Source organism: Rattus norvegicus, chromosome 1 (genome assembly GCF_021556685.1).
Source record: "Rattus norvegicus strain SHRSP/BbbUtx chromosome 1, alternate assembly SHRSP_T2T, whole genome shotgun sequence".
Classification (NCBI taxonomy): domain Eukaryota; kingdom Metazoa; phylum Chordata; class Mammalia; order Rodentia; family Muridae; genus Rattus; species Rattus norvegicus.
The window spans coordinates 61,488,522-61,500,795 of NC_141534.1; the positions used below are offsets into that span (position 1 = coordinate 61,488,522).

A 12,274-nucleotide genomic window follows, 5' to 3' on the forward strand; every position below is an offset into this window, starting at 1 on the left:
AGCGCTGGGAGGTAAGTGTCAGTCTTGAGATTGCCTAAACGTTTTAAACAGTATGTAGATAGTACTGCCCCTACTCACCCTGTGATCCCAGGCAGTTACATACAGGAAAGGCTGGGGGATCAGGAGACATCAGCAGACCACAAGTGTGGATAAATGTTAAAGTGTGAGAAATGAACACAGAACCTGCGGGGCCTGATTGAAGGACCCTATAAGACATTGTCTGTGTGGTAGACTCTCCTGAGATGGTAGAGTGGAAGGGGAAGGGCCTCCTCCATTACAAGTCTCAGGGGGCAGGATCGCCAGTGGGCTGGGAAAGTGATGCCTCTAGAGAGATGGGTATTCGATGCCACAGTAAATTTGTTTGTATTTTACAAGCACTGTAAATGCGAAGGATCCTGAAAGGTAGCGTGGAAAACTTCAGTGTATGGGCATAGAGCTCATGCGCATGAGTGGCCAATGAACAATACCCGCCCCTCCTCTCTCGGACTTAGCCACGCCCTTCATTAATTACTGAGGGGATTTTTCAGAACAGAGGTTATGGCAGTTTCACATCGAATTCCAGTGAGTATGAGGGGAGCCCATGGAGTTTGAAACCACTCCTTTCTGCTCTAAGGGATGTGGGAAAACTAAGAGAATTAGGGTTGGCTTAGTAGCACTATTTTGTGAATGTTAGCTTGAGTTCCCTCTGGATGGAGACCAACTGCTTCTTTTCTGAATCTTAGGGACGTTGACCTGTTTTCTCCCAACTGTTCTTATGGCTCCTTCCTCCATCTCCCCCTTGGGGCATCTGTGGACTCTCATTTGCTGCATCAGCACATTAAGGTCCCCTGACTTGGCACCTCCTTATGTTGAACATCAGCAGACTCCATACTGAATAGGATTTGGGATGTAACCCTACTCGTTGCCCTCTTCGAGCACACTGCAGAAAAATAAATTGATAAAAGTGAACAAAAATATAAACATCATGTGTTGTAATGGCTCCTAAGCAGAGAATCTGAACCTTACAGCAGCCCCACCTAAGAAGTATGAACAGGAAACCGGGAAGGGGAATGACATTTGAAGTGTAAGTAAAGAAATGTATATAATAAAAGATTAAAAAACAAAAACAGACAAACAAACAAATAAAGAAGACTATGCTGTGAACATAATCAGAAAGAAAATGATCTGTTCTGCCTCTTTTTTTTTTTTTTTTTGGGTCACCTTGATTTCCATAGTCAATGGAGTTCAGATAACTGTAGGAATGCATTTTATGGTTTAGAGGCAGTGATAGGATCATTCCTTTACTTATGCTCCCCCTACTAGTTATCTTACACATATCTCATCAAGATTTTAGGTGTTATGCATCCATAAAACTTAATGCTTACTAGATCATTTTAACTTTCCTATTCTTTTCATCTTCTTTAATATTCCTGGTACATAAATAATACAATCCTGTAAAAGGTGTTTCAAATTTAGCTGGTAGACTGATATGCCTCTTAAAACACATGGCTTAGGAAACAAGCTAACCTACATTTTGGCTGATTGGTGCATCGAAAAACAGATTAATTCTAAATTAAAGATATTAGAATATTTAAAATAGTCCTGCTTTAATTTTTGTAATCATATCAAACTTTAAATATAGGATTATGAAGCCTGTGATTTGACTGTACTATACTGCATTCTCCATATAGATTTTTACATAAATTACTGAAAATTTCTTGGCAAAAACTTATTATGTGAGCACCTTTATAACTAATACCACTGGGGCTTTTCCATTTAATGGCATGTGAACCGTATGTTTAAATACAGGTAAAAGTAGATTTACACTTAGCAGCCAACTAAGTAACCTGGATGTAGTCACTTACATTCAACTGAGTAGTTGCTTGTAAAAGGGAGCGCAAACTGCAGATCAGGTATTTCAAGGAGCTCTCTTGGTATAAACATAGCCCTAGCTAATTTGGCCATAGGGAATTCATGGTCTTTCTGATACTTGATCAGTCCAAGCCAAAATTCCTACACAAAAGTTCAGGATGCAGTTCCTCCTGTCCCTATGTCTTTTTTTTTTTATTAACTTGAGTATTTCTTATTTACATTTCGATTGTTATTCCCTTTCCCAGTTTCTGAGCCAACATCCCCCTAATCCCTCCCACTCCCCTTCTCTATGGGTGTTCCTCTCCCCATCCTCCCCCATTACCGCCCTCCCCCCAACAATCACATTCACTAGAAGGTAGAGTCTTGGCAGGACCAAGGGCTTCCCTTTCCACTGGTGCTCTTACTAGGCTACTCATTGCTACCTATGAGGTTGGAGCCTAGGGTCAGTCCATGTTTAGTCTTTGGGAAGTGGCTTAGTCCCTGGAAGCTCTGGTTGCTTGGCATTGTTGTTCATATGGGGTCTCGAGCCCCTTCAATCTCTTTCAGTCCTTTCTCTGATCTGATCTGCCTCTTAAAATTCAGTTTTTAGCAGGTGTGCTTCCTGACCAAAGAAGTCAGATGAGTGCATGAGCAGCCCCTTCAAGGACAAGGCTTGGATTCCCAGGAGCAGACAAGGAACTCTGTGGACATACTCCAAGGAAACTGGTGAGAACCGCAGCCAGCATTTTGGATCTTTGCAAATTTGCCTAAGTGTACATTGAAAGAAGAAACCTCTAATCTGGCAACTAGTGCTACATTCCTTAAGGAGAGCACAGCTCTGCCTGCTTCAACCTCAAGCTTAGCTATGGAGAAGCTTCCCCCCGGGACTGTATCTTGGCACCTAACTCAGGACCACTTTACCTCACCTTGAGAGATAGGCTACCATCCACCCCAAAATAGACAAAACTTCCATCCACCCCACGACAGAGCTGGGGTTAGAGCAGCAAGTTTCAGGCTCTGGAGCACACCAAGAATGCACACTCTAGTGTTTGTGGGCTGCAGGCAGAACTGAGCAGAGGTTTCTGTTGGCTTCCGTTTGGAGGACTGGGGTAAAAGAGTTGGCTCCAGTTCTCCTCCGTTTGTAGGTAGCTGGTTCCTCTTGGTGCCCTGTGGTCATTGTCTGCCCCCTTCAAGTGTCTGTGACTTTAAGGTTCCTTTCATAAGGACACCAATGTCATTACAAGAGAGCCCACCTTTCAAGTTTCCTTGAATGGATCACCTGGAGGGCATTGTCTTTAAGTGTCACCTACTAAGTGTCAGGGACTTCATCCTTCACCATATTAATTGGGTTACAACTTGTCCAAGTGAAGGTAGTGATGAGAGACTCATAGGGTCAGAGCATACCTGACAGAACTATCTCACCATGCCCCATTCTAATTGGACCAGACTTTGTAAATGTGTCCCAGGTCTTTCTGGCACTGCTGTCCATCATTTTTCTCACAGTATAGCTCTGTCATTTACGGGGGAAAACTGAACAAAAGGCATCTCATCAGAAAGGAAGAACAAGGCAGTCAACTTGTAGATGGAATACTGTTATAAATGGCAGAGACCCTAAGGAATCTGCTAAAGTTTAGTACTGAACAGTGAGTTATACAAGACCAATGAATATAAGCTCTGTCAGCAGAAATAAAGCATTTCTATATCCTAGCAGTAAACAAAACAAAATAGGGGAAAATTTCTATGTCGTTCACCTACTTTTATAAAAATCAAAAATATTTTGTAAATAATTTGGCCAAACACACACTAAACTTTTAACTATAGCTTCTATTATTGTTTGAAATCTAGGAAGTAAGTAAATTTCATCAAAATATTGCAGAATAATTCATAATCACCTGAATACATTTAGAAATCAACAGTATATAACTCAGAGGTTTTCATTACTCAGTATATAACTCAGAGGTTTTCAAACTCATATCGTGGGTTCTCTTTACCAATCAGAGGTTAGAAGTGCAGATAATGCTGTCTCCAGGTAGTCACACATACTCTGTGAGAAGATTTAGAGAGTTAATTCTCTAACAGGAGGGTCCGCATCCCAATCTGGAGACAGAATTCCCTTCAAGAGGGTCTAAATCACCTGCAGGTATGAGTAGCCCCCTCAGAGGAAGGACTGAATCTCCTGCAGGCGAGAATGACAAAAATGAGAGGATCCATAGGAGGAGGGACTTACTTTCTTCTCTGATGGGACTGGAGCACCAGCAGGAATTTGACTCTGTAGTCTGAGAGATTATTTTCAGTATGATGTTCTGAGTTCCCTGAATCCACAGCTGGAGCACTGAGCCACCATCAGGAACACTGCACCTGGACCAGTTGTCTAAGGGAATTAAATACGAATTTCACTTCTTTGGCTTATAAAATCCCACCATGCTCTAGCTTCCTTACAACATCCACCCTTCATTGCCCACCATCTCAGCTTCTCAATAAATCCTTCCTCTGCTTGATTTTCCAAACCACCTATGTCTTATGAGCCCCTACACACACACACACACACACACACACACACACACACACACACACACACACACACACACACACACACGCACACCTGGCTTTGAAGGGATCAGATTTTGATTTTTAATGCTGAAATGTTTCTATGACTTTCTCTGTAAACTCTGCTTCCCAGCTACTTTCCACGGCACCTTACTGACCGAAAGATAAAAGAGTCTCAAGTGTGAAGCTTGCTTCCCTGGTAGTCCTCAGGTCTGTTGCTGATGGGCTCAGAGCCATGGGGTGTGTGGGTAGCTGGCCGGGCCTTGCTGAGGCCGACTTGTCTTGTCTCTGTAGTATGTGATGGAGTCTTCACAACCTGACTGTTGACTTTCTCCTTGCTGAGACTGTTTCTACCATTTCTTGTTCTCTGTTCATTAATGGTGTTTCAGTGTGAGCAGGTAAATGCTGTTTTGATGCATTTTTTTGGATCCTGGCTGCAGGTTAAAGAAAAAAAGGTAGTTGAACTGGAAACAGAAAATGCTGTTCTGTCCCTGAGATTGGCATAGGTAATCTCTGTCCTGTGGACTGATTGACTGATGAGACACATGTGAGTATTTGCTTTGCATAGGCTACTGCAGTTGCAAAAGATTAAAAGAACCGTAGCTTTCCTTTGATGGTTGGTCCCCTCCAGTGTGGTGCACATTTGGTGAGTCATCCACTAGTGGAACTGAGATTAATCCTAAATTTTTCATCCTCGTGCTCAGAAGTATTTAAGGAATAATCCATTAATGATACATCCAACAGTTGGGTCTAGACAACTTTGTTGTACTGTTTATGCATGATGAATTCATCCATATTAATTTTAATTAATCTATAGATATAGTAGTCACCTCCAACACCCAAAGACTTGGTCTAAATACGTGCAAACTCAGGTGATGAGATATGGTTTCTCAGACACCCCCACAGCATGCCACACTGCAGGGTGGATGCTGCACAGTTCAGATGCAGACGTTTCCAGTTTGGCTTGGTGTTCAGTGTACCCTTCATCTTCTCACAGGCTCTTCTGACACTCTTCTTACAGAACCTCCACTGACACTCCAGTTGTTTATTTTCCTTGGATTTTTGTTTTGAAGTGTAGTGCTCTTTTTTCAGGGTCCCAATTCTTGAAGGCATTGCATCCCCTGAAGATAAACAGTCTGCCTTGTCTTAAATTGGTACCTGGTGTGTGTGTGTGTGTGTGTGTGTGTGTGTGTGTGTGTGTGTGTGTGTAGCCACATATTTCATGATCCTACCCATAGCTGCATAGCTGACCCACTCAGAACACATGCAGGATATGGGAACAAGAAATAAAAAGAAAGGAGTAAAATGCTAGGTGTAAGGCAGTTGGGAGCAGAGCATCAGGAGGAAGAGTCCAGAGTCCCGGGAGGCAGGGTGTGAAAGTACAGCAGCAGCTTAAAGGGATGCCAGATCTTAGGGTGTGGGGATCAGGTGTGTTAGGAGCACAGGAAGAAGTTGAATGTGATGAGCTTTCAAGTTTAACTACTGTCTGATCTCTGCAGTGCCATCCCTGGAAAAGTGATGTAAGTAGTCCCTAGTGCCCTAGTCAAATCACAGACACTTTCACTGTCAGATCCCAGTGTGTTGGGGACCCCTACCCTGGGAAGTCCTCAGGGGTGTAAGGAGCATGCACTGGTTTCCTTTGTGCTGTACTCACCATGAGTGAGGAAATATGTGTCTGTACCTCTTCTGGAAGCAGAGAGAGTAAACATGGGTGACACTCCTGATAGCCTGTCTGTATAAATTTTTGGCTTCAGTGGTGTTAGCTCTATGGCTCAAAGATCTAATCTAACAAATCCTAATATTGCACCGACTATGGAAATATGAAAGCAGTTAACTGAAATACATACTCTGCTATTCTGAATTTGAAACAGGCTTCAACCTGACACTCTTCCTCCTTACCCTCCCCAGACTTCTTACTTTTGTCTACATACATTCCTAGTGGCATCTCTGAGGACCCAATTCTGACTTGTGACTGGGCCTGGGTCATGCTCATGGGTTGGGGAAGTAACAGATGACTACACTGGGGCCCTGTATCCATGTAGAAAATGAAGTTCCACAGCTCATGATTATAACTCTGGATACAGAACCCATTGCAAGAGATCCTCAGCTGAAATCCCGGAACTCATGAGGGACTAAAGACCACTGACTTGCAACATGATGTTCATCTTTCTAAACCTCTCAACATTTCACCAAATAACCAGTAATCTAGAGTACCCCAGCACACACTGAGAAGTGTAGAGAGAAAGAATTTCATGTCTATGTTCCTCTGCGCATGAGAAAGAAGTTTCAGGAGGGTAAATGGATTTTGAGGGTAAGTTTCTCTTTTATAAACACCATTCTCTCTCTCTCTCTCTCTCTCTCTCTCTCTCTCTCTCTCTCTCTCTCTCTCTCACCAGTTTAAAATTATTTATTTTTATTTCACATGCATTTGTATTTTACCTGGATGTGCATCTGTGTGTGGCTGTCAGATATCTTAGGAATTTTGCTGTGTGGGGGCAATTCCAGTTAAAATAGTCAGAACAAAGAGGAAATGCAACATCAACAGTAGCAATCAGGTCCCTCTCCTTAGTACCTTGTGGATGTACCTGACCTTGGGGCTACAGTCTTTGTGAATGCATGCCATGCATGCACTGAACTACAGCTGTGATGCTGGTGTCCTATGGCTTCCAGAGCAGCTGCATCTTGCCTTGTCTACAGAATACCTGCATCCAGCCTTGTCTCCAGGCATGCATGCTGAGGAAGAAACCTTAGCCACATGTAAACAACATGGGATTTGTAAGTACACAAAGAATATGATTTCCTATGAAATCTCCATTATAAAAGGAGGGTAGCATGAAGGAGAGAGATGCTATAGACTAGGACTCCAGTTACACAGTGGTTTCCATATGGATTTGTCAGACATGACTAGGAAGGGTGCTGGGAACCTGTGCAGACTTGGACAAACACAGCTCTTATATTAAAACAGAGGTAACATTTTCAGGTACCATAAAATGTAAGACTAACATTCATATGTGGTTCTTTGGACCATCATAAGTATAACCCAGGAAGAGTTCAGGGGCATCAAAAGTGTTAGCACCGTAGTACAGGTTCAGCATTTGCTCTGGTTTGTCTTGGGTACTAAGGCCAATGTCGATGATTTTGACTTTATTGTTCTTATCCACCATTTTATTTGTTTTGAAGTCCTGTATTTATTCTGTGCCCCTGACAGTAGATCCAGGCTGCTAATATCTGCATAAGTATTTCCCATGCCTTGTCTTTCACTATGTAGCCATACTTTCAGATACATTTATGAAGACATTGAACCTCACACAGCTCCATGACAAGGTATCTACTTGTTTTCGTCTCAATTATTGAAGATGATGTTGGAGTGGTTAACCACAATTGTCATCATTGCCATGGTCATTATTGGATGGCATAAGTGCTTCTTCCTCACAAGGACTTGGAAGCCACTGTAGCAGGACATCCACTCTCTTAGCACCTGCTTTTTCCCCACACCTCCACTGTGATGACTGTCCAAGCCTATTTTGTGCTGTGTTGCCTGTGAACTTCCTGCCTTTGCAGAAGGAAGTAGGATGCCATGGACTGGTTATAATTTTGTTCAGTTGAAGTGTCCTTAGTTTCCAACACTTGGAATCCTATATATTCCATTGCTCTTATACTTACAGGGTCTGGCCTGAGGGGGATCAGTTGCTCATAGGGATTTGGGAACTGCGTCTAGCCTTAGTTGAACTAGGGTTGCATCATGACCACAGTGACTTTTGGCCTATATCTAGGGTGGACTGTCATTAGGAGGCTAAGTAGGTCCTTCTGACACCACACCAGAGGCACCACACACTCCTGCTACAACCTGTCTTCTCAACTCTAGAATGAAGAGAGAGTCAAATGGAAACTTTCTGACTACCATGAAATATAAAACTCCACCTAAGGTTCAAATTTAGTTCTTTGGAACGTCATAACATTTACCAAAGAAGAGTTCAGGAACACAAAAAGTATAAGTACTGCAGTGCTGGTTCATCATTTACCCTGATTGGAATGGGATACTAAGGCCAAAGTTGGTAATTTTGACTTTCCCATTGATGTACAACACAATATTCTTTGGCTTTAGGTGCCTGTGAAATATTGTGTGCCCATAGCAGTAGCTCATCACAGCTATTATTTACACAATATTTTGCTGGCCTTGCCTTGCTCTAGATAGCCATACTTTTGGGTGTATTTGTAAAGCTGTTGCCCTTCAACCAGTTCCATGAATAGATGTATTGTTTTGGTCTAAATTACTTGAAGAATCGAGATGATGTTGGGGTGATCAACCATCATCATCACTTCCATGGTCATTGCTGGCTGGTATTATTTCTTCTCTAATACAAGGACTTTGTTGGACACTGTCACAGGAACACCAGTGTGGTAGAAACTCTGTTGTCAAATCAACTCCACATTCTCAGGGCCTCCAAATTGCAGGGCCTCTCCTGGCACAGGACATACACTTTCCCTGTACTTCTACTCTCACAGAGTCTCAACTTTTCAGGACCTGAACTATTGTAGGACCTTCACTGTTGCAGAAAATTGATTCCCTCAGCAACTAGTATGTTGCAGGACCTCAGCTCGCAGAGAAGTTCCACTGCCGCAGGACCTGCAATGTCAATGTAAATCTAGAGTCTCAAGACCTCCACTGTTGCTGGAGCTCCAGTGTTGTAGGATGTCCAATTTTGCAGGGCCATCACTGTCAAAGGACCTCCTCTGTCACAGCCTAGACCTTCATACTTAACTGTAAATCTAGTGGCATTCAAGTAGCACCATGACATGGTATTATCTTGTCTCAGACTCAATTACTTGCGTAGTGAAATGAAGTTAGAGTGGTCAAAAATCATCATTGTTACAAGCACTTTGATATGCACTGTAGCAGGACATCCACTGTTCCAGTGTGGCTTCTGTCCCAGTACCTCCACTATCACTGGACCTCCAGTGTCATAGGACCTTCTCACTAACAGCGGCTGCATTGTCAGGACCCTCAATTTTCAGGACATCTACTGTCACAGTATGTGCACTGTTGCTGGACTTTCATTGTCACTGTACCTAAACTGTCACAAGGCCATCCAATGTCACAGAGCAGTGTCTCAGCACCTCTACTCTCCCATGACCCCGCAGTCACAGGACCTCCAATAACTCAGGAAATCCAAGTTCCATTACCTCAACTGGCACAGCGTGTCCACCCACTGATGTTGGAATTTCACTGTGGTAGCACCTCAACTATCACATGAAGCCCACTATTGAACGACCTCCACTTTTCAGGACATCTATTTCCTCTGACACTAGAATTGGCAGGACCTTCTCTGTCACAGTACGTCTACTGTCGAAGCACTTCCTCTATCACAGGACCTCTAGTGCTGCAAGGCTTTCACTATTATAGCATTTCTATTGTCGCCACACCTCTACTGGCTCTCCTACACCTGTACTGTCCCATCACCTCCTAGGTCAAAGATCCTGACTCGTGCATCAATTGAAGTTTTTCAAGACCTCCACTGTAGCAGCATATCCAATGTCCCAGCTGCTACTCCACTGTCAAAGACCTGAAATGTCTTAGGAACTCCACTGTTACAGGACCTCAACTGATGAAGCACCTCAACTGTAACAGTACCTCCACTCTTGCAGTACCTCCAAAAACTCAGCCACTCCACTGTCACAAGTCTTCCAATTTGAAGGAACTCGACTGTTGCAGCACCTCCACAGTTGTCGAAGCACCATTGATATGGCACTTCCCCTGTCCTGGGACCTCCATAGCTTCTACTCTATATTCTGAGGACCTCAACTGTTGAAGCACATTCACTGTCCCAGGACCTCCATTGACAATGGACCTCATTGTGTCAGGAACACCACTTTTGCTTGGTCTGTCCCTAAAGCCTCTGGGCTGGCACTAGCTGAGGACAGACTTTCTCCCTACTGAGGCACACCAGGAGAGTAGATTGGCTTCTGTGTTCTTATTGCTATTGTTCTTCTCAGTGAGGCTGATTATTTAGTGTATTCAGGTGACACTGGAAGCATGCATGCATGTTTCTCAAGTGTGGGTGTCATCTGGAGTGGCCTGAAGAGAGAAGGGCAGCACCAGGTGCTCTTATGCCTAATCATGGAATAGTTTATGGCCGCAGGGAAACAGAAAGCCATTGGAGGATGATGAGACCAGTGTGCTTAGGGTGGGGTAGCTTCCACTCCTCTTGAGCCCAAAGGGAATGAATCATTATCATCAAGGGTAGGGAATAACTGAACTCAATGTGTGAGCCTCTGTTGTTCAGCCTTGCACCTGGAGAACTTGCCAGGACAGTAAGAAACATGATCCCATGGGTTGATTATACATTGTAATATCTTAGGCTCTGGACTCAATATGTTCCATGTCGTCCACAATTACAGGGTCTTGTGTGATGGAGCTCAGTCCTCATAGGGATTTGAGAAAGCCTTCCGGTCTTCCTTTAACCAGCGGTACATAATCACATCGGTGACTGTCATCCTATATTTCATGTTGAGTATCATTAAGAGGCTAAGCAGGTTATCCATCTCTTCTAACACCCAACAGGTGGCAGAATACAATTGCCACAACAAGTCTTTTCAAATCTAGTATGAATACAGAGTAAAGATCTTAACTTTTTAAGTACCATGTAAAACTAAGGTCCAAATGTCATTTTGTGGACTATCATAAAGTTTGCTGGGCAAGAGTTCAGGAGTTCCAAAAGACAAACCACCACAGTGCCAGTTCAGCATTGCCCTGGTTCAACTTGTGTTCTAAGGCGAAAGAAAGTCTATGATTTTAACTTATCCATTTATGTCCAACATATATGGTTTGAGTTCCGTGTGTACTATACCGTGCTCATGGCATTAGCGCACAGTTGCTCTAATTTGCCTAAATATTTGCCTGACTTTATCCTCCTCTACCTTACCCCCATTTTCTGGTGTTTTCATAAAACTGTTGTCCTTCAATGAGCTCTTACTTGGGGAAATAAGATGCTGTTCAGGTGGTCGACCATCATCATTGTCTCTGACTTGGTCATGAGTGGCTGGCACCATGGCTTCTTTAGAAGCAGTTTGATGGTCATGGGGCTGCCAGGGAGCTGATGGTGTGGCATTGGGACCTTGGCGTTGCTCCTGTGTCCCATGGTCCTTAAGTCTTTGTATTGACAGTGGAAGTATACCTCCTCAGAGATTCTGCTCAGGTCTAGGGTGTTGTAACTCCTCCTTACTATGTGTAAGCATTGTAGTTAAAAACTACAAATATTCCCTAGAAATAATTTAATAAGAATAGAATAAAAATGATGAAAAAGATGTAGTGAAATTACTATATGTGTTAACTCAAAATGAGCAAAATGTCTTGTGGATTGCTCTTTGTATTTTTGCTTTCCCAACAGGGTGGACCTGTAGTGCAATAGATCACATATTCAGATGATGTCAGGTGAAATAGTAATTAGCCAAATAAAGGTTACTTCCTCTGATTGGACAATGGAAGGAAAAGGTAGAGCAGAATGCATTGGAAAAGGGAGAGAAAGAAAAATAGAGATGGAGGATGTGGGCAAGAAGTAGATGGAGGAGGAAGAGGTTAAAAATGGAGCAGACCCCTGTGGCCTGGAGGAGCCACAAGTAGCTAGAGATTTCATAAATGGGCAATAGAGTAGTGTAGAGGTGTATTTGTCCAATCTAATCGCACACTTTGTCGTTATATTATTTAGTTTTCTGTTCCTTGCATGGGCGCTTTTGGTTTGGAGATTTACCCATGTAAATCTGGTTAGTATAAACCTCTGGTATTTTCATTTCAAATGACGAAGGCAAGTCCTGTGAGAGGAACTTTACCCAGCCTTCTGCAGGCCAGCCAGAGGGTGTGGGTGGGATGAGAAATGCAACAGTACTCCAGGCACTTCAG

General features: G+C 43.2%; 1 long non-coding RNA gene across 2 annotated transcripts; it reads left to right on the plus strand.

Moving 5' to 3' along the window:
- The first annotated feature begins 472 nt into the window (after positions 1–472).
- LOC134485028 (uncharacterized) lies at positions 473–11,682 on the plus strand. 2 transcript variants are annotated; one of them, XR_015646170.1, is made up of 4 exons: positions 492–561; positions 2,434–2,556; positions 7,075–7,152; positions 9,846–11,682. It is a non-coding gene; the product is annotated as an uncharacterized LOC134485028 (long non-coding RNA). The 2 variants fall into 2 exon arrangements; XR_015646171.1 differs by lacking the exon at positions 7,075–7,152 and having other exon boundaries at positions 473–561.
- The last annotated feature ends 592 nt before the right edge of the window (positions 11,683–12,274 follow it).